This window comes from Megascapheus bottae, chromosome X, assembly GCF_031878675.1.
Source record: "Megascapheus bottae isolate mThoBot1 chromosome X, mThoBot2.hap1, whole genome shotgun sequence".
Classification (NCBI taxonomy): Eukaryota; Metazoa; Chordata; class Mammalia; order Rodentia; family Geomyidae; genus Megascapheus; species Megascapheus bottae.
Window position 1 is genome coordinate 89,442,408 of NC_143547.1, and position 26,366 is coordinate 89,468,773.

The following is a 26,366-nucleotide window of genomic DNA, read 5'->3' on the forward strand; positions in this document are numbered from 1 at the left end:
AATAGTGCTGCAATGAACATCGTTGTGCTAGAGGATTTAGTATGTCCTTGTTTCTGGACGATGGGGTAAATGCCAAGTAGTGGAATTGCTGGGTCATAGGGGGAGCTCTATGTTTAGTCTTCGGAGGAACTGCCATACTGCTTTCCATAGAGGTTGAATGAGTTTGTACTCCCACCAACAGTGTAGTAGTGATCCCTTCTGGCCACATCCCCTCCAGCATCTGTTGTTATTAGATTTCTTGATCATGGCCATTTTAACTGGAGTGAGATAGAATGTCTGGCCATGAAAGTACTATCTTTATGGCAAGAATTTTATGCTCAGTAGTCCAGACATCCCCAGGTGGATTACAGACTGTGAGAAAAGGGGTGAAGTCTCTCATTGATACAGACTCATTGATACATAAATTTACCAGATCAAGAATTCCAGATAAAGTGTTTCAGGCTTCACCTGAAGACCTCAAAAAGTATGGTGGGGATCCACAGCACCCTCATAAATTACACATTGTTGCCGGAATAGAAAGTACACAGAGACTTCTACATTGGGAAAATGAAACTAGCAGGATGCTTGGATTACAAAAGGCACATACCCCTCAGGTCCACAGGAACATTCCTTCAGTGACTGTAAAACTGAAAATCGTCAAATACTTGATAAGAATCAAGCCCCTGAAGCTGCCACAAGGACTTCCAACAGAAGACAATATGTCCAACTCATACCTCAATAGCACAGGAGAGTTAAGTAGTGCAATGGCATCTAAAGCCTGTTGAGCAAGGAACGAAGTCCTCATGCCACAACAGCTTCAGATTAAAAATGCAAGTCTCTTTTGTGTAAAGTCAATGAAAAAATATTCTCATTAAAAATATTTTAAATCATGGTTAAATATATAAGAAGTAATGTACCCACTACCTGACGAATGTAACTTTAACCCCTCTATACATCACGCTGGCCATAAGAAAGAATGAATCAAGATAGAATTAAGAAAACATGTCAGTTATTAAATATTTATGAGCTGGATGTCAAACACTGAATGAATGGCTCAGTGACATTGAAAGACAAAGGAGTACAAGGTGACAGAAATGTAAAGGGTAGTCATAAGCATCAAGGTAATTAAGGAACATTCAAATTATTACCAAGATACTGCTTTGTGTAGGCTGGTTGACCTAATGGAGAAGGGATTGAGTTTGTAACCTGAAAGTTAAATGGACAGAATCAGTGATAGTGTGCTGAATTGTTATTCATTATGTTGAAGCAGAATCTGAGTGGCATGGGGGTGGAGGGGGAACAAAGGCTATAGTTAGTTTCTGTCACTATCTTTGTAAGGATGATTCCTACACCCTAGGAAAGTGAGTTGATGTAACTATAAGATATGCTCTATCACCACTATGTTCTAGATTGATTTTATGTTTTAGACTTTCAAGAAGGGAAATGCTACGTGTTAGAAATTGGAAAGTTTGGGGAACATTTAAGTCATCATACAGTTGGTGTTATTGGGATTGGAATCTAGAGCTACTGATGCTAATTACCTTCAAAGGTCTTGAATGATACACAGTGATCAGTTGTTCTGTATCCCATACAACTTTAAAGTAGTCCAGTAAGCTTTAAGAATATAAATGAGGGGCCAGGAATCTGGCCTAGTGGTGGAGTGCTTGACTAGCATATATAAAGCCTTGGGTTCGATTTCTGCATAGAACATACACAGAAAAAAAAAACAGAAGCGATGTTGTGGCTCCCGTGGTTGAGTGGCAGCCTTGTGAAAGCCCAAGGACAGTCCCCAGGCCCTGAGTTCAAGCCCCAGGAGTAGCCAAAAAAGAATATGAGTGAGATACACCAGATTACATGTATTGAATTTTTTGTGCTGCAACAGTGACTTTTATCCAATTGTTTTTCTTTCTTATATGTAATGATTACCAACTCTTTTAAATATAAACTTATTTACTCTAAGTTGTCCCAATCCTGTATTTCATTATGTTATCTGATGGAGTCATGTCTATGCATTTTTTTATATTGTGAAACATATATTTATTGAAACACATACCATTTTATGTAAATTACTTTGCTTTTATTCCTCATGTATATTTATTGTTAGATCACCATACTGATTTTGCTTAAATGATGCCTGTGGGTAGGTTATATTATCTATGAACTTCACTTCAGGATAGTGAGAGTGAGTCACAAAATATTTGTTAAGTGGGAGTGTTGGGTCTCATAGGAATGAGAGCTACTGATCTGGAGCTAAGAATGAAAGATGATATAGATAATAAGTAAGGCTTGCGGTGATTGAAATCATGGCTCATTATTTCCATAGTAGGAGGAACAAACCTTCAGGATGAGTGAGCCATAGGAGCCAAAAATTTTCTGCCTGAGGAGAATCATTACTTGACATGTCAAGCCCTTTTCATCAGCCTGTCAATTTATCTTCACAACAATGCTGCAAGATAGATTCTATCCATATCCTCAGTTTATAGATGGCATGATTAGGCCTAAAAAGATGAAACCATTTGTTCAAGTTCTCTTAGTTACCAAGTGGCAAAGGCTGCAATAGAACTTTAGTCCAGCCACATGCTTTCTATACACCTGCTCAGAGTTTCCAAGAGAAATCTGGAGAAGGAAGCTCCATACCTTCCTATCCTTCCACAGGAGAATCAACCTGAGAGCATCTGTGAGTGAGGATCTATCAGCATGCATTCAGTGCTTAAATCTGGGAAAAGAAATCAGAAAAAAATGAACAGAGATGCCCCTTGCCCTCCAAATTTCTGATGATTGGATATGGAAGAGGTATAATAAACAGAAGGGTAACTTAGAGGAAGAAAAGAATGGTGGGAACAGAAAGAACAGCAACAAGAGTTCTTCTGTGTGTGTGTGTACGCGCGCGCGCGCGCGCGCGCGCGCGCGCGCGCGTGTGTGTGTGTGTGTGTGTGTGTGTGTGTGTGTGTGTGTGTTACCATAGTATCCCATGTATGTCTGAAGGAAGCCTCAATGAAGATTAGTCAATTCTAGATAAGTACATGACAAAAAAATCCTGGAAAGTGATTGAACGCAGTGAAATAATGAATCAAGGAACCAGTCTGGGGAAATAGGAGGGGAAAGGAGTCAAAACACTGAAACAGTCACCCTACCCATTAGGGGCAAGAGACCCAGAGGAAAAGGGGACTAAAGCATGAAAGAAAAATGGATGTTAGACTAAGTAACTATCAATCAGATGAACTATGCCCAACCTAGGATGAGGTCATCCTTAACCCACTGAGCAAGAGAGAAAAAAGCAGGGAGTAACTAGAGAGGTCAACTACACCAGAAAAGGTTTGGGACATGCTGTAGGCATGAATACATGCAAAGAAACAAGAATGCATAAAAGATTGTAAAACTCCCTGCAGAGCGCCAATGGAGTTAAGCTTCTGGGATTTATGCATCTGTTGATTACCCACTTCGTGTGCTAACCATAGTAAATATTCAACTCCAGGCAGCTGCCTGTGCACCCTCCCCATTCTTGGCCCGCTAGCCAAGGTTCTGTCTCATTTATTCCTAACTTGTGAGCAATATGAACAACAAATTATAAAGACAGAGCATACACACATAGGGTTTGCTGTTATAATCAAAATGTACAACAAAATTAATCTGACATATTTAATGATATGCATAATTGTTATTGTGCTGGATGGCAATTAGGCATAAATTGTAAACAGTTCACATAAATGCCTGTAATTACTGCCAAACACTTAAACCAAATTCCTTATTTCTTTCCTGAGTTTCTCAGACCTTGTATATCTCTCAGTCTGCATCCATGTTAGCAGTGCATTTACTGAGTGAGCATCCATCATCATCTTCATCGAGTGCTTGTCTTGATAGAGGATGAAACCAGAGAGTATCTTTGCCCAACAGACACCTTTGGCTTTGACATAAAATGTCCCCTCATCTGAAGTGCCTATCAAGAACCAGGTTTCTTGTTCTGTCATCTGCCAACCTCAGGTGATACACATTGCCCCTCCAGAGAGAGTTCAGAAGGGATCAGAGGGTCTGACTCCTGGATAGTGGTGACAATGTAGGGGAAAAGGTGTTCTATGAATCCCAATAGGTGGGGGCCAATGGGCCAGGTGGATCACAGGGTAAGAAAAAAAATGGATGAATTCCCTGTGTATACTCCCTCCCTCTCTTTATCTTATGAAATCACTGGTATGGCCAACATTGAAGATATCCTTTAGGGGAGAGATTCCCATTGTAAAGAAAATCCTCCTCCAGTCTAACATTACAAACTTCCCGATATATTCTTAGGAAAGGATCAAAAGGGCTCAATAGCTATGCACATAAGCTCATATAAAATGATGCTTAACAAAATGAACACCAGGAAAATGAAATAAAGTTTTTTTTTAAATTATACTGTTAGTGGTTCTTTGTTCTTGCTCCTTTTCTTTTTTCTTTTCCTTTGGTTCATTCCCTTCTGTCACTGTTTTTGATTTCTATACCCTTCGTTTGTACATAAGTTTATCTGATTTGGGAAAAGGAAGGGGAAACCCAGAAATGGTGGGACAAAGATTGAACTAATTCAGCAGTGAAACCCACTAGACACCATGTTGGAAATGAACTATACAACTCTGAGGGGAGGGGAGTCAGGAAGGGAAAAACTGAGAGCAAATGAGGGAGGGGGAGACACTGTTTGAAGGGAAATGTACTTATTACCTGACTCACGTATCTGTCATCCCTTCATACATTATATTTACAAACTCCCTCCTCCACTCAGTGAAACAAGTGAGGCCTTTGAATTCCAAATATATATTACTTTTATTTTACAATTAATAATAAGCGGTTGTTAAAAATTCTGAGGAAGCTAGCATACTCTTGAGGGTACTTGGCAGCATGTTAACTTGTAGAATCAGATAGATAAGCACATTAACCTGTAGAATCAGATAGACCTTAATCTCACGACTTGCTCACAGTAAAATTCTGGTATTTATCCTCTCTGAACCTCAATTTCCTCACACATAAAAATGCTGATAATAACAGTATATTTAATATAACACTATATATAACATATAGTACAGTATATACATATAGCTATTATGAAGATTTCAAAAGATCATGTATATGAAACCTTATCATGCTACCTGGATTACAGTAAAAATTTCCTTTACTGTTAGATGTACTTGTCATTTTTGCAGCTATTGCTTCTTTCAGCTATAGCTTTGGCTTCCTCATTACCGTGCCTGTCCGTCCATGTGTTTACTTCTGTAGGAAGCAGAATAGCAGGAAATGAATGTATGAGATGCTACTGGCAAAATCTGGATGGTGAAAGCCACAGACGACCTTAAATCAAACAGAACAGCACAGATGGCTCAGACCCTCATCTATATTCCATATTTGTTGCGGGGAGGTTGGTGTCGACCTAATACACAGCAAAGCCTGGCATTTAGAGGAGACTGAAGCCAAGCAAGATGAAAATTCTCATTAGAAACATTCATTTTGTCTATGGCCATATAACCCTGAATGTGCCCCATCATGTCTGATGTCAGAAGCTAAGCAGGGGCAGGCCAGTTTAGTCCTCAGTTCTTGGATATGACAAACACTCATCTAATCACCAAATTGTATTCAATGAATGTTCAGTGCAAGGCTCTTGGACACCATGTGGTATAAGCAAGATATTTTGTCAGGAGAAGAAGAACTTGTGAATAACAAGTGCAACAATTATGACAAGTATATTAATGGAGTATATTCTGTATACAGTGTTAAACAACCAGAAGGCACCTCTGTTTTAGAGTTCAGAGAAGTTTCACTTCAGAGAGTGTATCACTTAATTATATACCATATAATTAAGAAAAGTAAGAGAAGGGGTTGGTTGAAGAGAAATGAGAGTATTGAAGGAGGCGACACTGATCAAATGCATTGTGTTCATAAACTACTTTCTTAAATGGCAACTCTGTACAATTACTTAATGCTAATTTTAAAAAAAGACCTTTTAAAGAAAATTCATTTGGCATTTATACCCCACTCCCTAAATTTAGCCAAGATTCCCTACATTATTTTGATTAATGTTGTTGCATGTCAGTAAACCTATTTGTGAAATTAAATGGAAATAAAGGTTTAACATTGTGATATACATATAACTGATATGAGTGTTCAATTATACATATATATAGGTATATAGATAATTGAAAAATCTATTACCTATCAAAAGGCATTTTTCTATAAAACTGGAATCTCTGAACTTGGTTTATGCCTCCTGAAATAGTGTGGATTTAATTGCCACTAATCTGGTTATCATTCCTGCATTAAAAAAGCCTTAAATTAGTGGACTAAACTAACATTTTAATTAGGCTTATAGATTCTTTCGATCAGGAGTCTGACCAGATCACAGCAAAAATGGCATACATGTATCCCACAGTGTCTGTGACCTTCTAAAGCCATAAAACTACCCTCAGACAGCTAATTAGGACTCTACTGGAACCTCCCATTAGCTTCCACTGCCCTGAATTGTCCCCAACCCCCACCTTTTCTCACTCAAATAGCTGATTGCTGTGTTGTAAATCTGTGGTCTTTGCCTTTAAAAGCCCTGTAAAATTGCTGTTCAGGGCTTTCTCCTAAGCTCTGCTGTGTGAGGGAGCCCTAGCTGACAGCCGGCTTGAATAAAGCCATGAATAAAGCCTTGCTTTTGCATTTCAGAACGTCTGACTCTCAGTGGTCTCCTTGGTGGTCAGCCTGAGACTTGGGCATTACAACCTCAGCTTGGTAAGTCAGATGACTAATACTGACTTGAGAGGAAAGAACATCTACAGGCATCTGCACTCCCATAATTGACAGTTTATGGAGTAGTTGCTAGTATCCTGGTGCTATTCAAAGTGTCAAAGTCATTACCACTGCTCCACACTCAAAGAGAGAGGACACAGGTTCCACCAATCAATGGAAAAGTGACACCGAATTTTCAGATATTATATAGATCAATAGAGATTGTATGGAAAATACTTCAGTCTCCCTAAGACTATGAATTGTAAAACTTCCACATGCCCTTTCCCTGTGACTTATGGTGATTTCTTACATAGTATTGCAGTGCTACAAAAATAAGATTATAATAACGTGAAAGTTACATCACTTTCTATACTTAGACTTGGAAATAAGTCCCTCCAATTTGAATGCTGCTTGGGGCCCTTGCCATGCTCTTTTGACCCAGATACTTACTAACACTTTGATACTCAGAAGGGACGACATTGATTCCAAAGGTTGGTGGGGAAAAGGATAACCTGTGTGTATATTTAAATTTTTCTTTAGTCACTCATCTACCAAGCCACAACCATACCCCACTGACTAAGCAAGAGGTGAGAGCTCCAAGAACATTTGTTCACCGAGTATATATTGAATGCTTACTATAGAACAGGCACAGTAGTTTTAGGAGACACACATAAAAACTAAAGTATAAATAAATGTGGCTATATAATTACCACTTTGCTAAAGGCTAAGAAGAATAATGAGATATTGAAGTGGAGCCTAGGAAGGTAGGGCTAGGTGATACCGTAGGCTTAGAAATTAGATGAGGTAGCTAGAAAATACCAAATATCAAATTTAACAACAGAGCATAAGAATAAGAAGGGCCCAATTATGTCAAGTTCTGATCCTTTTTTTGCCAGTCTTGGGCTTGAGCTCAGGGCCTGAGCAGAGTCCTTGAACTTTCTCAAGGCTAGAGCTCTACCACTTGAGCCTCAGCACCACTTCTGGCCTTTTACTATGTATGTGGTACCAAGGAATCGAACCCAGGTCTATGTGCATGCAAGGCAAGCACTCTACCACTAGGCTAAATTCCCAGCCCCTCACATTCTGATTCTAAACAGAGGGAATCCCATAGGAAGATAATATAAGGCATAGAAACTGTTTATAAATTCAAGAAATTCAAGTAGTGTCCCAATGTGAACCAAGAACCCAGAGCATAATGTATAATGGTACATGATAAACTTTGACTGGTAGAAGTTTGAAAGGTCCATTCCTCCATGGCCTGCTCATTTTTTGAAGCACCTCCTTCATATAACTTTCACACTACTTGTTGTCAGAATGTAGTAAGGGTGTACTTCTTTTGGAAGAAAAACAAGGAATTGAGTAAAAAAATAATAATAAAATATGTTATTTTTGCAGAAAATTAAGGTAGATCCAGTTTGGTGATATTGTTTTTTATTTACATTTTTTATTAAAAAGTTTTTAACATTAATTTTTACATCATATTTCAAATGACATGTTTAATAAATAAGTATTCAAGAAGGAAATCTCTATATAAAATCACTGGCACTTAGATTTTAGAACATAGTTAAAATTAGGCTAAGGGTTTGTATGTCATAGATATATATTAATCTATGTAATAAAATATTATGTCTATAGAGTCATAAACATTTATGTCTATGCAGTTGTGTTTATAGTTCCAATACTATGGCCATAGCATTGGGTATTCAAATATTGAATCCTCGCTCTTGTACTGTTTGGATCTAATAGCCACATATTAAGGAGACCATGCACCTTTTTGTTCCTTTAGTCTTGACTTGTCTCATTCAACATGACTAGATTCATCCACTTCCCTGTGGATGCCATTATTTTACCTTGTTTGTTGGCTATGTAGGATTCATATTTATATACATATATATCGCATTTTTGTATCAATTCATCTGTAGTAGGGCATCTGGGTTGTTTCCATTGCTTGGGTATTGTGGATAGTGCAGAGATGAACATGACTGAGCAGATGTCTTTATCATATCCTAGGTTATGATGTTCAGAACACATGCTCAGAGTGATATGGTGGGATCATAGAGAAAGTCTATTTTCAGTTCTTTAAGAAACCTCCAAACTGCTTTCCAGAGTGGCTGAATTTGTTTACCACCAGCAGTGCAGTAGCGTTCCTCTTTCTCCACAACCCCACCAGCCTTTGTCATTGTCTGAGTTCAGAATATTGGCCATTCTAATTGGGGTAAGGTGGTATCTTAGGGTTGTTTTGTTTGCATTTCCTTTATGACCATGGATGATGAGCATTTTTTCATATGTTTTTCTGCCATTTTAACCTCTTCTTTTGATAAGTCTCTCTTTAGTTCCTTTGTCCATTTAGTGATTGATTTGTTGGGTTTGGGGGGTTGAGTTCCCTGGAGATAGTGGATATTAAGCATTTGTCTGATGTATTATTGGTAAATATCTTTTCCCAGTTGGTTGGCTGTCTTTCTACTTTAGTGGCTATGCTTTTATCTTAACAGAAACTTTTTATTTTTAGGTAGTCCCATTTATCGAGCGTCTCTCCAATCTGTTGTGACCCTGGGACTCTGTTCAGGAAGTTTTTGCCTGTTCCTATGAGTTCCAGTGTTCCTCCAACTCTATTGTGTAACAGTTTCAAGATTTCAGGTCTGATATTGAGGTCTTTGATCCATTCTGAGTTAATGCTTGTGCATAGCGAAGGCTAGGATCAATGCTTAGTTTTCTGCATGTGGCTGGCCAGTTTTGCCAGCACCAATAATTGAAAAGGTGGTGTTTGTTTCACTGTATATCTTTGGCTCCTTTGTCAAATACAAGTTGACCTTAGGTACGTTGGATTTATTTCTGGATCTTCTGTTCTGTTCCATTGTTCTTCTGGTCTATTTTTGTGCCAATAACTTGCTGTTTTTGCTCCCTGTTCCATATGTCTTTGTGATATGAGAGCAGAATAGGGCTCATGGTGTCCACAATGAGGATAGTAGTAACTCCCAAAGTATTAACTAATATGTACTGGATATATTTCATGTACCAATAATCTTGCATGTGGTCCCTTAATCCTCCTAGGAATTTTGTAAAATAAAGAAGAACTTACATTTCCACATTATACTGGAGACATTTAATTAGGGAGGCTAAATTGTTTGTCTAAGTTGAATCAGAAACTAATCTGAGTTGCAAGTTCACTTGAACTCTTCTAGGTAGCAAAAAGTACAATTAGACACTGAAAAACATTTCATATGCAGTGTCCCTAAAGATGAATATTTGAGTTCTCATTTGAATCTAGATATTTAGCTTCATATAAGCCAGATTGCACTATGACCTCCCCTTTCTCATGGCATTGCCTTATATTCTAAGGGTTTTTATCTTATAATTTATCTGAGTTCTGGCTAAACAAACAAGTTCTATCTGGGGGTAAATATAAGTGAAAGGGGAGGGCAAAATGAAACCATGAAGAGAAGTGAATATGGTCAAAGTGTTTTGTTCATATATAAAAGCAGAAGAATAAACACTGTTTAAAATTACTTTTCAAAGAGGTCAGGAGGTCAGGATGGTGAGACTGTAGATGAATTTGATCAAATTACATTGTATACATGCATGGAAATACCACAGTGAAACCCCTTTGTACAGTTAGTGTAGACTAATAATATATGTAAAAGAAATAAGCAAATAAATACATAGAAAGAACTTAAGTCCCTAAACTTATATAACCCACCACTTGAGCGTTAGTTATCCTTGGAGAATACGGCACGTAATCATCTTCCCTAAATACTTTGAATTAAGTGGAATGCAGATAACAGCTTGCCTTTAATAGGTCTTCTTGCTTGATCTCTATAGGACCCTGTCTTAGGTATTAAAAGGAAGAAATCCAATTAGCTCTAATTGCTGCTCTCAATGGACCAGTCGCTTTGTCATTGGCAGATGGTATTTGCTTTGTGAGGGATGCAAAGACTCAAACTTTCCAGGTGAACATATTCCTCTTGTTCTCTACCATGCTTCTTTTCCATTGTTTTTTTTTTCTACTCCTGGGCCTTGAACTCAGGGCCTGAGCACTGTCCTTGGACTTTCTCAAGGCTAGAGCTCTACCACTTGAGCCACAGCACCATGTCTGGCTTTTTTCTATGTATGTGGTATGGAGGAACCAAACCCAAGTCTTCGTGCATGCTTGGCAAGCACTCTACCACTAGGCCAAACTCCCGGCCCCTACCATGCTTCTTTTCTACTAGTTAATTCCACCCTCACGTATCTCTAAAGATCTGTAATTTCGAAGTTAGTAGTATATGAGTGTTAAAACTTGAAGATCTCCTCGTGAGAGGGCAGTGATAGTCCCTGGAGATCAGGCCACTCCATCCTTCCTTGGCTGAGTTGAACAGTTTTATCTGTTCTTTGGAACAAACAGATGGTCCAGTGGTTACACTAAAGATTTTACAAGGTAAATTCATATAGACCTTCTATTTGGGCTAGATATGTGTTATGTGCATATGATGAACGTGTGTTTAACTTCATATTTAACAGTTACGTGACAAAATTATATTTAACAAATGATCCAAAATACATGAGTGAATTATTTATGGTCATTTTTCCAGGACTGAAAGAAATGGTGCTTATTGATTCTAAAAGGAACTGCTCCATATTCATATCTTATCACAAATTCTCTTGTCAAATTTGCCCCTAAGATAAATGTCAGTCTCTTCAAACTAGAACTATTTTGAAGATATATATTCCATCCTTTATTTTGAGCAGATAAAAATCTGTACCCTGTAGGATACATTATAGCTACATGAATTCATTATTAGGTTGAGGTAACAATACATATCCAAACATTATACACAATATAATCAGGACTGCAATAGGTAGCAATGTCCCATGGTAGCATAGGAGAAAGGAGGGATGGACTTTAGAAGACCCATAAAGGATTTTAGTACTTCAAAAACTTTGTGATACGTAATATTTTATGAATGAAGGATGAAAGGGGATTAACCCAGGAGAAGAGAAGCAGAGGTAAACTTTGGAATGGCATGTTCAAATTTGTGTTGGCACAAAAATAATTTTTTATTGGGTTGGAGGTCCTTGTGATAGAAGTCACAACACTGGAGGAACTTGGATGTGTTTTCACTGTACGGGGGTCAATTTGATGGGAGGATAAGGAAGCGTCTAGGAAACTCTCCTATTATTTATTCCCTTGCAGGAATTTAGAGTTGTAGTGTCATACTAGACTAAGAATATTTGTAATTTTCTCCCTTGGATTTTTTTTCTTCTAGAAATGGGAATATTTCACGTTGTTGTTATTGTTGTGCTTAGTAGATGCTGAGCTATCCTATCTTGAATTATCGTAATAATGTAGTCAAATGTTTTTGCCAACCACCTTCAAGACACTGAGGGCAAGGGAGGGGTATAGAGGCAGCAAGTGATGAAGTCTCTGTTCTTAGACAGCTTATAATTTGTCTGTGAAGTGGGAAGAATGTAGAATAACTTCCATCATGCTTTATAAACGTAGACTCTTTCTACCTTTCCTTAATTTTCAAGGATCTGTTAAACTTTGTTTGATTTTCAGTAGGTAATTTCTACCGCAAAGGGGAATCTTTGCACAAGATAGCTTCTTTTCCAAGACACAAGATAGCCTCTAATTCATACTGATCTTCCTAGACCAGTCTATACATCTACTAGTAAGTATGTTTTACCTTACTTTTGCACAAATGGTGGTGTACTATACGCATTGTACCACACTTTTTCTTTTGCTTGTGATATTGGGATGTGAGCTCAGGGCTATGCACTTGCTAAGGCTTGTGCTCTACCACTTGAGTCATGCCTTCATCCCTGTTTCTTTCGCTGCATATTTTAAAGATAGGGTGTCTTCCCCTGACCACCATCGTACCAGTTCCAGCCTTCTGAATAGTAAGGATTACAAACTTGATGCCTGGCCACAATGTGTCTTTGACACATATGTATTGTGGTACTCTCTCCATACCAAAACATACAACATTGACATTTTCTTTTTTTAAAAAAATTGTATTATCTTTAAACAGTTACACAAAGATATTGTTCTTTAATAAAGCAGTTTATGAATTCAATGCATGTTGATCAATTTCACTCCTTTTAACATTCTTATACATCCCTCCCAACCAGCCCCTTCCCACACATTTGTTTTAGTTTTGTAATACACACATTGAATTTTAACTGCATTCTCCCCCTTCACCTCTTTATTTGCCTATCCCCCTCCCTTTGACCTCTCCTTACTCCTATCACATACAATTATTCTGGTGTTTAAATTGTTGAACTATGATTTTTGCCTTTCTAAGGAATTACACCGAGTTCTCCCCTACATCTACTTTAGTTAATACATTAATACACACTTGCATACTACCCAAGGTATTTGACTTATTCTTTTCTGTCTGCCCTTGTTTAGTTTTGTTTCTGAATGAAATTATATTCCACTGTAAGGGTGTGATTTAGTTTATTAAACTAGTAAGATAGTTCTTAAAAATAATCCTAAAAGTAAAACTAAGCCCAAGTTTAATTTCAGGACATTTGTATCATATTGAATTTTTTGCCAGTCCTGGGCCTTGAACTCAGGGCCTGAGCACTATCCTTGAGCTTTCTCAAGGCTAGAGCTCTACCACTTGAGCCACAGCACCACTTCTGGCTTGTTCTCTATGTATTTGATACGGAGGAGTTGAACCTGGAACTTCATGCATGCTAGGCAAGCACTCTACCACTAAGCCAAACTCCCAGCCCTCGTATTCAATTTTTATCAAGACTTTGTTGAGGGAACAAGAGACACTCAGACACTCGGACTTGAATCACATTACATTACTTTTGTTTTTCATCTCACTTCTAAGCCATATTCTCCTAAGAAAAGCCATCCATCATAATCTTTTCCTAACCGTTTGGAGTACTTCACAATTTGGAGTTGCCTTTAGTCACACATTCCTTTCCCACAAACAATCATTGACACTATAGAAATGTTTCCAATTTGTTGGAAGTCTCAAAAAGTTCCAACATCCACTACAACTTCCAAATCCTTTATTGACCAGGTCTATATCCTATACTGTGCCAATTTTCTCAGGGCTATTTTCACATTGTTGTTCCTTAGGGTATAAATCACAGGATTGAGGGCAGGGGTAAACACTGTATACAGAAGGGAAAGCAACTTTAAGATACCTTCATATTGAGGCCCTGATGGGAAGCCATAAACAATACCCAGGGTCCCATAATAAAGGCTGACCACTGTCAAGTGGGAAGAACAGGTAGAGAAGGCCCGCTGCTTACCTGTGATGGAAGGAATCTTCAGAATGGTGGAAATGATGTAAATATAGGAAGCTAGGGTTAGCAGGAAGGGGCCAAGGGCAAATAAAGAAGTGCATATATAAGAAGTCATCTCAGCCACTTCAGTATTACTGCAGGCCAGTTTCATGATGGGCTTCAAATCACAGAAGAAATGGTCGATCTTATTGTCAGAGCAAAAGGTCAAATGAAAAATAAGGACCATGAGAAGGATGGGTGCCAGAAATCCAGCCATCCAAGAGGCAACAGCTAATTGGAAGCAACTGCAGAAGTCCATGATGCTGGTATAGTACAGAGGGTTACAGATAGCTACATAGCGATCATAAGACATTACAGCCAGGAAAAAGCATTCGGTAGCCACCAGGGAAGCAAAAAAGTAAAACTGACAAGCACAGGCTACGAAGGAAATAGACACAGGAGCTGACAGCAATGTCTCGAGCATTATGGGTTCAATGGTAGTGGTGTAGCCAATCTCTAGGAAAGAGAAGTGACCAAGAAAGAAATACATAGGAGTGTGAAGGGAACTATCAGCTGACACCACAGTTAGGATGACAATGTTACCCACAAGAGTCATCACATAGATTGCTAGAAATATCCCAAAAAAGAAAAATCCATTGCCACGAAGACTCCCAAAGCCCAAAAGGATGATTCCCGAAATTTGAGTCACATTTCCTTCTTCAGTGCTAGTCATGATTTGAATCTAAAAATAAATTAATAAAAATTTAAGAAGTAAACCATCAATTATATTTTTAGGAAAAAACTGCTCAGATACTCCACATATATCTAGCATAATTAGCTTTTTTCTAGTTTAGTATTCGTCAGCATACACAGATATATCTTTTTTATTTATAAATAAAATATATATAATAAAATAACATACATATATTTACATTCGTATTATTGATAAATAAACATATTTATTATATATATTTGGCTAAATCTCAGGAACCATTTGGGTAGTTAAACCATAACTTCAACTATTTCATTGTATTTTCAATGTATACATTCTTAAAATTGTTGCCATGTCACAAAAATATACACACTTTCATCAATATTTATTTTGAAAACAGGAGGAAATGTCCAACCTTGGAAATCTTATTCTCATTGTGAAAATATTGTCTGGTCCTTAAAACTTATCAGCAAGATCTCCCAATATTAGTAGTGGAGTCACTGTGTATATGTGATGAGAGGGAGAGAGATAGAAAGAAGGAAGGAGGGAAGAAAGGAAGGAAGGAAGGAAGGAAGGAGGGAGGGAGGGAGGGAGGAAGGAAGGGAGGGAGGGAAAAGTTGAAAAAGGAGGGAAGGAAGGAGAGAGATTGACAGGGAGGAGGAAGAAAACATTTATATATTTAAGACACTGCTAAGGAATTTAAGGTTTTTGTTGGTTGTTGTTACTGTTGTTGTTTGTTGTGGGGCTTGGGCTTTGGGCCTGGGCACTGTCCCTGAGCTCTTCAGCTCAAGGCTACCACCCTTACCCCTTGAGCCACAGCACCACTTCCAGTCTTCTGATGGTTAATTGGAAATTAGAGTCCCATGGACTTTAGTGCCTGGGCTACTTTTGAATCATGATCCTCAGATCTCAGCCTCCTGAGTAGCTAGGATTACAGGCGTCAGTCATTGCACACAGCTAGGAAATTATGTTTTTAACTACTATATACATACACAGGATAGTGTGAAGCAGCAATGTTAACTTATATGTACTTTAAATCATTTTGATATCATGTAATAAATTAAAAGATCTTCGTGGACAGAATAGGTTAAGAAAGTCAGTGGATCACAGAGAATATTTGATACTTGTAAAAGGGATTTTGAAAAAGTTCAGGTCAAACATAACTTTGGTTTGAAATATCCATGAGAATTCTGTGTAGAAATATACTATGTGGCCCAGAAGAAAAGACTAGGATTGGATATAAATTTTTAATCAATCTAATCATAAATAACATTGACAGATGCACAAATAGATGAGATAATCCACAGAAATTACATGGAAGAATTTCCTACACTAAGATTCTACTCTCTTTTTTCTTTAGGCCCAACACAATAGGACAATCCAGAAAAGGAGTAAGGTAGGATTTATAACAAAGAAGAAATATAATAGTAGAATACACATTTTAGGAGGACTGTTGATTCCGTTAAAAAGCTGTAGCAAAATTATGAGGAATGCGAAAACTGTTTCTTATATTTGGTTATATGGATATTTGGCCAAATGTAGTTACTAAGAATAAAGAGAAGCAGAGAAATGGGATAACAACTGTAGAAAAAAAGAAAATTGAGAATTATGTAAACCACAGAGAATGATAGTGGACATATTGATGTTGCATAAGTAATGAGGAGCTAATTTAGGGGAGTGAAGTCATTTAAAAAGCAAGAGGGACCTTTAGTTAATCTCATATTGTTAACAATATCTGACTTTGTTACCTGGCACACTGTTTATCTGTTTATTTGAAATAGGAAAGGGAAGGCGGAAAACAAAATGTAAATGGGGACAATAACATGAGATGGGATATCAATGTGTGAGAAGTAACGCACCTACTATGTGGAGAATGTAACTGTAACCCCTCTATAGATTACAATAAAATAAAGCAACAGGGCATTGAATACATATTACAAACAGAGAGGCTAAGTTTTGATAAAAGTCAATACGAATCCTTCATTTATTTTTAACCTAGAAAAAGGCCTGAGGAAATAGTTGCAAGTAAGTTGCTTCATTTAAACCTAAGAAGCTGACTGAGTGTGGGTCAGTAACTTCTGTATTCCTCAATATAGAAGACCATCATGTACAAATGAGGGAAGTATTCAGCACCACTTTAGTGTTGATACATCTATATCTCTTTCTCATACACAGAGGCTCATGTACAGCACAGAAGTCGCTTAACTCTCAAATCCTGGTCATTCTTTGGACAATCTCTGTGTGGAGCTTTCATCTGTGAAAGTTATACAGGTGCATTGCTATATAGACACGGTTAAGAAAATGTCTGGAAGCCATGGAGAATCTTTCGTAAGGAAGGAACAGCCCACTTTTAGTCTCAGCTTGCTCTGCACACTCTAGTCTAGTGGCACTTACCTCATTTTATTAAATTGAGAGGGCCCTGGACATGCTATCTTCCTGTCAGAATGATCTTTCTTCCTCTCTCACCTAGTGTGCTCAGGATAATGCACACCTGTACAAATCACAATTCATGTCTCTCTCCCTGAAAATGGGTTCAAAAGAACTGAATGCTGTTTTCTTCTCCTTTATCTCATATTTTGGAAGGAATGCGTAAAGCAAAAGATCACAGCAAAGTAACATTAATGGTTGATAGACATAGGTGAATGTATGACAAAGTATGACTGGAAATGCTTTGAAAGAGGTCCAAAATATACATACACTAGATCATAAGTTTTATTATTTTTTGATAGTATTGGAGGTTTGAATTCCAGGCCTTATGCTTCCTAGGCAAGCACTCTACCATATGAGCCATCCCCTCTAGGCTGGAAGTATTCATTTAAATGCCTGCTGTTATTTAAGTCAGAATGTGCATTTGGTTTAATAGATTATATTTTCGTCTACAGCCTTAGGTACTCCTTGAGTCTTTTCTATAAAGAATGTGTACCATAAAACACAGTGAAAACAATAACATCATAGCTGCAGAAGAGAGACAATGTGGGATGGGATGGGATGTCCAGTGCTGGAGGAATTCTGTCATATATGGAAGTGAAAAAGCTATTTCCCATTAAAATAAATTTAATGACTTACAAGCAGAATTGTTAAAATTTAATATTTGAGCTGATGAATTTAAAAGGGTACAAACAGACATCTTTTACTCTGAGTTTGTTTTTTTGCCAATGTTTGGCTCTTGGGGTGGATTAGGAAGATATTTGGTTTAATTTAGGTTTGGGGATTTGCCAAGTTAAAACAATGGAAAGAACAATGGGCAAGAGAATTGGAGAATGTTTACAAAATATTATAGTGAGAAATTGTATGATATGTAAAGATTCCCTGTTGCACTGATTATCAAGTCTTGGAGTATTAAAGATGGGAAGGAATTTTAAAATGTTTGACCACCCTTGAATTTTCAAACAAAAGAGGACATCTGGCCAGGTACATTATTACTATTCTTAGAAACACAGATTTGGTCAGTAACAGAAGAAGGAATGACACCAAAGTTTTATTTCTAGTCTTCTACATGACATGCTCTTACATCTTTCTCTCCCTTTTTATCTCTCTTTAGTGCTCTGAAAAAAGATCACAATAATACCTAAATATATAAAGGAAGATTTACCTTCTATTTAGTATTCACATGTCTTAGGAGTAACGTTTTTTCTTTTTTTTTTTTTCAGTCCTAGAACTTGAACTCAGGGCCTGGCCTGGGCACTGTCTTTGAGCTTTCTCAAGGCTAGCATTCTACCACTTGAACCACAGCACCACTTACAGCTGTGTATGTGGTACTGAGGAATTGAATCCAGGGCTTCGTGCATGCTTGACAAACACTCTACCACTATGCCAAACTTCCGGCCCGAACATAATGTATCTTTGAAGAAATTTTAGCTTTACTCTTATTTTTAATCATCCAAACTGTCTTGTGAAGTATTTGTGAGTAGTTTATTCATTTTTCACATTGGATTTACAGATGAGAAAATGCATAACCATGATTACTCGATCATCACATTGTTCTATTTTAATTAAAATTTTCCCCTGGAGAAAAAAGTTGATCTTTTGCATGTTAAATACGTTTAACAAGGTTCTAAATAGCATTCAAAAGGTGAATATACATGCTAATGGTTAAATTATAAGACAGGTTTTTGGTCAAATAACTGGGTGATAGGAGCCACATAAGTTAGCGTCATCTGAGATGAACAACACATATAAGAAAAGGAGATGGATTTCTACTTTGGAGTAACAAAAAGCCTGATTCAGGAAAAAGGTCTTTGGGAAGTAGAATGAAATGAACTGTCTCAGAATGTCAGTGGATATTCGGGAAATGTAGTCTTCAGAAAATAAGAAAAACAAGTACTTCAGGCAGAAAGAATAATATATAAGATTTCATAATGTGAGGACATCACTGGCCAATTTTTGGAATACAGTAGGAACTCAGGACAGAAAGATTGAAACATGCAAATTTTGGGGAAAAGGAAAGGCCAGAAAAGGATTTTAAAGTTGAATCATAGACATTGGAGAAACAGAAGAATACGAGAGTTCAAAGAAGTGGAGGCATTAGAATTGGTAGTAAAGAAAAAGCCATGCATATGGAAGTTGGGAAGCAGGAATATCAACTATCATAAGGTGGATATGTGAAAAGGACAAATAGCAAAAGTGGAATAGAATTTCAAGAAGATTATTTAAAAGCAAAAGAGCGAGTAAAGAGAGCCAAAACTCTGGACAGTCACACAGTGAGACCAAAGGATAATGTTCATAGGAGCAGATCACAAAGGCTCAATAGATATGTACATATGATTGTTTAAAATATTTCAAAAAATGAACTCTGAGAAATAGAAAGAAGAGACTTTTTGTTGTGGTTGCTGTTTCTGTTATTTTTGTTCCTTTTGTCTTTCTTGTTTGTCTTTGGGAGGCTAAGAAGGACACAGAAAAGTTGGGACAAAAGAATGATAAATGCAGCAGTGATACTCAGTAGACACTATGTGGAAAACTATACAAACTGTGGGTAGGGACAGGAGGAAAAACTAGTAGCGAGCAAAGGAAAAGGTGACATTGCTCAAAAATAAATGTACTCATTACCTGACTTATATAACTGTAATCCCTCTATACATTACCTTTAAAATAGCATTAAGGTATAGTTTTTGAAAAGAGAGACTGGTGGGGCACCAGTGGATCACATCTGTAATCCTAGCTACTTCAGGAGGCTGAGATCTGACGATCATAGTTCAAAGCAAGCCTGGATAGGAAAGACCATGAGACCACTATCTCCAATTAACCACCAGCAAAACTGGAAGTGGTGTTGTGGCTCAACTGATAGAGTCGTAGCCTTGAGCTGAAGGGCTATGGCACAGTGCCCAGGCCCAGAGTTCAAGACTCATAACTTATGGGGGAGGGGGTGGCGGGGAGAGAGGGAGACGGGAAAGAGGACAATTCTTGCTCTTTGCTTTTTTGGTAAAGGAGAAACTAACTAGGTCTCTAGGCAAGTTTCTAGGGTCTAAGTACAGAGAGCAGGAAGTATGAAAGGCAGGGGATGGAGAATACAGCTAGAAGAGATAGAATAAGGAAAATTATACATTTAGATACATTACCTTTAGGTGGAAAAGAAAAGGCTTCTTTTGAAAGACATAAGGAGTTGAAAGTGGCTAGTGAAAATAAAGATAATTACCTCATCTTTTCCCATCCATTTGACTTTGGAAATTTAAGCCATCTTTTGATAACTGTGATGAGCTTATAATGGAGATATTCACTTCCTCGGAGCCTGTCTTCTTGTTTCATCTATATTTGCAAAGTCCCAAACACTTAGTGGAGAGCAAAGCATGTTGCTAAGGCAGGTAGTTGATTAGCTATATCATTACAATGAAGTTGGGTCAGGTGGAAAACTAGAAAAATGAATGGAAGATACATATCTTCTAAAAAGTTCACGTAGATTCTTCATGAATGATAGCTTCCTACTGTAGCTGTACAATTTCAAGTTTCTTTCTATAATTTTGTCTCCTGAAGTTCACAAGACTTCCTGAAAGAATAGCTAAGTGTATGTACCCTAAGAGCACTTTAAGTTTTCAGTTGACTGTGACCAAAGCATTTTTAGCTCCTGCTGTGACCTCCTTGGGGTTTAAAAAGAGAATAATTCCCACTGATGTAGCTTTCTTTTAAACACTCCAACAACCTCCTGCTAACGGGTCTGGTAGATACAGTACAAATAAGAAAACCAATTATTTTTTAAGTTTCGTTCCCAGGGGAGATTTGCTTTTTAATTGAGAGATCGATGCTGGATCTTCATGACATCCTGAACTTCTATTCAGTAGCTGCTGACTAATGGTGTGAAACTGGATATTGGAGTGTGTGACATGTCACATAGGTCATATAGGCCAGCCTGAAGACTCTGTAAAAGTACCAAGCAATGGGTTACAGAGGGACAATGGGAAAAATTATGAAAGTAGCAAGAGAAAAAAATATAAACCTGTACAATCAGGTGCCAATTACCTTTGTTTAGCCTCTGTTTTCTACTTTTTTTACAAAACATTTTTTGCCAATCCTGGCTAGAACTCAGGTCTTGAGCTCTGTCCTTGGGCTTTCTCAAGACTAGAGCTCTACCACTTGAGCCTCAGCACCACTCACTTCTGGCTTTTTCTACTTATGTGGTACCAAGGAATCAAACCCAGGTTTTCTTGCATGCTAGGCAAACACTCTACTAACTAGGCCAAACTCCCGGCCCCTGTTTCCTACTTTGAGTCCCTTAATTCCTGCCAGCCTTAAAAGGTGGTTGAGTAACTCAAATATAGTACATTCAAACTCTGTGCTCCATGTCAGGATAATATTTAAGTCACATGTGGATAAGGCTTTGCTGTTTGTAGAAGTTAAACACAGCCATCTTAAAGTTCAAGGAGTCCTAGATGGTCAACATAGGAAGCATAATTCCTTTATCCTGAAAAATATTCAAATCACCCTTTCCACAATTCTTCAGACAACTTTGTCTGAATTCCACATTCTGTTTTAAAAATACAACTGTTATAATTTGGTTTTTATAATGAAAGTGTAAGTCTTCTCATACAAGCTGCCAGAGGTGGTTTGTCAAACCTTGTCATTTTTCCATCCTTGGTGAACAGATTGCAGATGCTGCCCACATAAGTTTCTGTGTTGCTGGAAAATATACTTTCACTGCTTCCCAAGCTATACAGTAAAACTGTGGTGTATGTGTGTGTGGGAGAAGCCTTTCTGTTTATCACTTAGTGAGGACACTCTATGTTTCTTTGGTGGCTTTGGGAGCATCCTTTACTAATGTGTGAGCATTATAGATAACAGTGTGAGGGAGAACGGCCAGGGAAGTCTTGACCATTCCTGATGTTATCCCAGGATAACATCACTGTCACCATTCAGCTGTAAAGTTTACACGCAATGATCAGATTGAGTCATACTTTCAATACTCACAGTGTGGATGTCTGGAAAGCTAACTCGATAACTTAGGAGCTCAGTGTTGAGGGGAAGTTACACACTTGCAAACAGAATAAGTACATTGCACCATTAGAAAGGGAACTGAGGCTGTGTATCATACATAAAGAAGGACACTTGGAGATCAGATTATAGAGAGGTTGCACAGCTATGAAAGGGTGGGAGAGGGCACTGAATCAAGGGAAAATGTATGGAAAAGTGCAGCAGTGGAGCGTATTGGACATTGACGCAATTGAGCTTTGCAACTTGTGGGTGGAAATGGGAGGGAGGAAATGGGAGAGAATGAGGGAACTGATGGCCTTATGCAAGAGGAAATGTACTTAATACAGGTAACCCTGCAATATATCACCTCTAAAACAATAACAGAGCAAATTAGAAAAAAAACGATATCCAGTGTCACATAATCTCCTCCTGTTTGCAATGTGTACTAATCTTAACATCATAGAAGGGGTTGGATTTTTAAGTTTATGAATTTCTCAAAAATTGAATGTCATGAACAATACATCATTTGAGTATGATGAGTAATTTTAAGTGGAATGAAGTCTTTCTCGACCCTAGACTCCCAGTGTCTCTTGATACAAAACATTTATTATGAGTACTCTAAGAAAAGTTGGAAGCATCTATAAGGCTGTATGCACTTTTATTTTTCTGTATTTACACAATAATAAGCAAATTAAATATAATAATTTTATGGAGGTTTTAAATTTAACCTATTTTAGAGATAGCTCCACTTGTAAACACATAGATAATCCTTTTCATTTTAACATCGGCATAGTGTTGGAGAATATAGATAAACCTTATTTTTTCTTCCAGAGCTTTTTTCCTAAGATATAAAAGCACTATTGATACACTAAAAAAATCTCTTCTTCCCCAATTGGATTTCTCCAGAGTTCCAGAGGCAACCACAAACCTAAAGCTGATTGGTCACTTCCATTTTCATGTATTCATTCATCGACTACATGTGAAGTTATCCATGAACACTATGTGACAATATTCCAAGTTTCAAATGTCACTCAAATGATCTCATAATATTTTGCACCTTGATGTTTTTTTTCTATTTCACATCTACGTGTCCAAGCATTTTCCTGCCAAAAATGTACAGTTCCCATTCAGTCATTGTAGGAACTTGTTCCTCATTATAACCAACATTGTTGGTTTGCTTGATTTCTCTTTCTAAATTTTCTTTCCATTATAATTTAATGTTAAAATCAGAGTCTTGCAACAATTCTCAGCAGAAAGAACAGCGCAGGAGGAATTTCAATACCAAACTTTAGACAGAACAGCCATTATGGTAGGCATTATGGAAGTTCCTTTAAAAATATCCAAATCCACAGAACTAAGACTACCATGCAAACTGCCATCTTACTACCAACTTCCAGAAATTTATTCGGGAGATCTGACACATATCGACACAAAGACTACATGTGGATATAACATTATCACTTAGAAACAAAAATCTCAAAGCAAGCATGAAGTGATGAATAAACAAGTAAAGTCTGGTGCATCAAACACATCAGCACATACACCATTTTATACAGTAGAATAGTACTTAGCAATAAAAAGGGAAATTCTGTTACAAACAAAAACAATTGTCCTGGAAAAATAAAGCTAGGCACAAATAACTGTATATTGTATATTTTCATTTATATTTATATGAAATTCTACATAAAGGCATACTATTGTCGCAGAAAAATATAGGATTGTCAATGACTCAATAGGTGGAAGACAGGGGTCAAGAGATATATGGTATTTTGTGAATGCTCATTCTTTCCTCCTTATTTTATTTATATTATAGACACATTCATGATTCCATTGTTATTAATAAAACACATCCATATTGACAATATTGCAGGTTATGAATACATTTTTTCTCTGTCATAATTAAAAAGCATTTGAAGCAACTCTTTTCTTTACAATAATTGCATAATAAACTATACATAGATGGACCGGAAAAGACTGTTTTGACTATTTGGAATGTGTATATTTATCTATAGTTCCATCTTCTCAATATCCATTTAGGCATAGGAAAATTATTTTCTTTTTCAAATTTTTATTTTATTTTATTTTATTGTAAAGGCGATGTAAAGAGGAGTTGCAGTTATATAAGTAATGAGTACATATTTGTCTAACAGTTTTACTCCCTCCCTCATTTTCTCCCATTATCCTCCCCAAAATTCCCTCCCACACAGTTGTGATTTGTATTCAATTGTGTACTTGTGTGAAAATTTGTACCACTCTAATTGCATTGTGTGTAAGTTACATCTCAATAATGACAGTTAAAAGTAAGCTGTCAGTCAGAATAAGTAATAAGTACTTTATCATAAATCTAACAAAAGATGCTCATAATATTTATGGGAAACACTACATGTTCTATTGAAAATAACAAAAGGAAAATTATTATATATATGTGTGTGTATATATATATTCAATCTAAGGAGGACCACTGTTTCAAAAAAATAATCTTTGAATTCCATGCAACTCCAAATGCAAAGTTTTCATGAAACTTGAAAACGTGTTTCTAACAATCATGAAAAACTAAACAACCAGGAATATCCAGAATAACTCTGAAGAAATAGGACCAGTCCTACATGTATAGAGACTCCAAATGAAGACTAACATAGAGAACAATTTTGACCAAAGAACATTGCATGCATGTATCAAAATATCAGTGAAGGCTTTTGTACAGCTAATAAAAATTAGTTAAAACAAAAAGAGAGTATCTATTTCAATGAAAGAGTTCAGAGATTTTATAGAGACAAATATATCAATGGGAAAAGAAAGCGAAAATTCGAGAACGTATGAACCTTGGTTTATGACAGGACTGGCATTCCGATTCACAAGAGGAAAGGCTGAGTTGTTCAATAAATAGTGTAGGAACAACTGTGTATTCTTACTGGAACAAGTAAAATTAGATTCTCACATCATATGCAAAAATAAATTTCAGATGAATTTAATAACTAAATGCTGAAGAAAGCTTGCAAATTTCAAAAGAAATTAAGAATAATATGCTTATGATATGGGTGTAGGCAAGAATTTCTTAATATAAAATTAAAAACATAAATTGGAAAGACTTTATTAATTTTCGTACATCAAAGAGAAAATGCCTTTACCCAATGCAAGATTTTATAATAAATAAGGTCCATAGGCAAGGAAAGGAATGTGGAGAATACAATGATGGTGAATACATAAAACATGAATATTTACTACATAAGAAACTACATTCATTTAAAACAATCCAAATTAGTTATAAGCAAAATGTTAATGCATCAGTAAGAATTTAATGATAGATATGAAAACGTGTTTATTGCCAGTAAGTAATCAGGAAATGAAGATTAAATTCATATAGTGATACTATTTTATACCAATCACATTGCCCCAAATAAAAACATCTGCTAATACCACATGCTACCAAGAATGGGAGGAAACAAACTGTTACACTTTGCTTCTGGGAATGTGAAATTACACCACCAGTTTAGAGAACAATTTGGCAGTGTGTAGTGAAGCTGGAAATATGTGTATACTCTGAATCAGTAGCTCCTAAATATCCTAAGGAAATAGTACAAATATCTTAAGTATATTCATTGCTGCACATATTATGACTAAAATGCAGTAACATGAATGTCTATTCTTTCTTAGCTCTCCAAAACTTTAGATTAATTTATTTTCTCTTTTTAATTCAGAAGGATTTCCCATTCTATTATTAATCCATTCAATATGCCATCACATCAGCAATTTGATGAAACTACAATTGCAAGACTCTGATTTTTTCTTTTTTCATATATTTTTACTATAATTAATAGAAGGCTTACATTATATTCACCCGATAGAAGGTGCATTACTTCACATACATTGATACCCTTTCTCACGTCTTGGTCCCCATTTCCCTCCTCCAACCCCCGACCCTCATCTTGTTTTCCTTCCTTCCCTATCCGAATTCAAATAACCAAATAAACATATATACAAAATATCAAATAATCAGGTGAAATATAACAATATGAGACAACCAAGGGATAGCAAAAGAGATGAGAGACAACATAGTACATTAAGGACAACAATCACTCATTATATGGCTTTTGTTTCTATATCCTGGAGGTCCTTTCCTTTAGCGTCATTCTATATGGCCTTATGTATCTAGGTTTTGTTCTATTGTAAATCTCTGCTATGAGAGCCCAAGGTTTCTACTGATTATGACAAATGAGGGAAACCATTAAGTCCATGTTCCTTTGAGTCTGGCTTACTTCACTTCATATGATTTTTTCTAAGTCTTTCCATTTCCTTACAAATGGGGTGATGCCGTTCTTTCTGA

General features: G+C 36.9%; 2 pseudogenes; one reads left to right on the plus strand and one right to left on the minus strand.

The window, feature by feature from the left end:
- Positions 1 to 299: 299 nt before the first annotated feature.
- Positions 300 to 828, plus strand: LOC150041528 (large ribosomal subunit protein uL30m pseudogene; annotated as a pseudogene).
- A 12,847-nt stretch (positions 829 to 13,675) lies between these two features.
- On the minus strand, positions 13,676 to 14,665 carry LOC150041529 (olfactory receptor 10A4-like; annotated as a pseudogene).
- Positions 14,666 to 26,366: the final 11,701 nt, after the last annotated feature.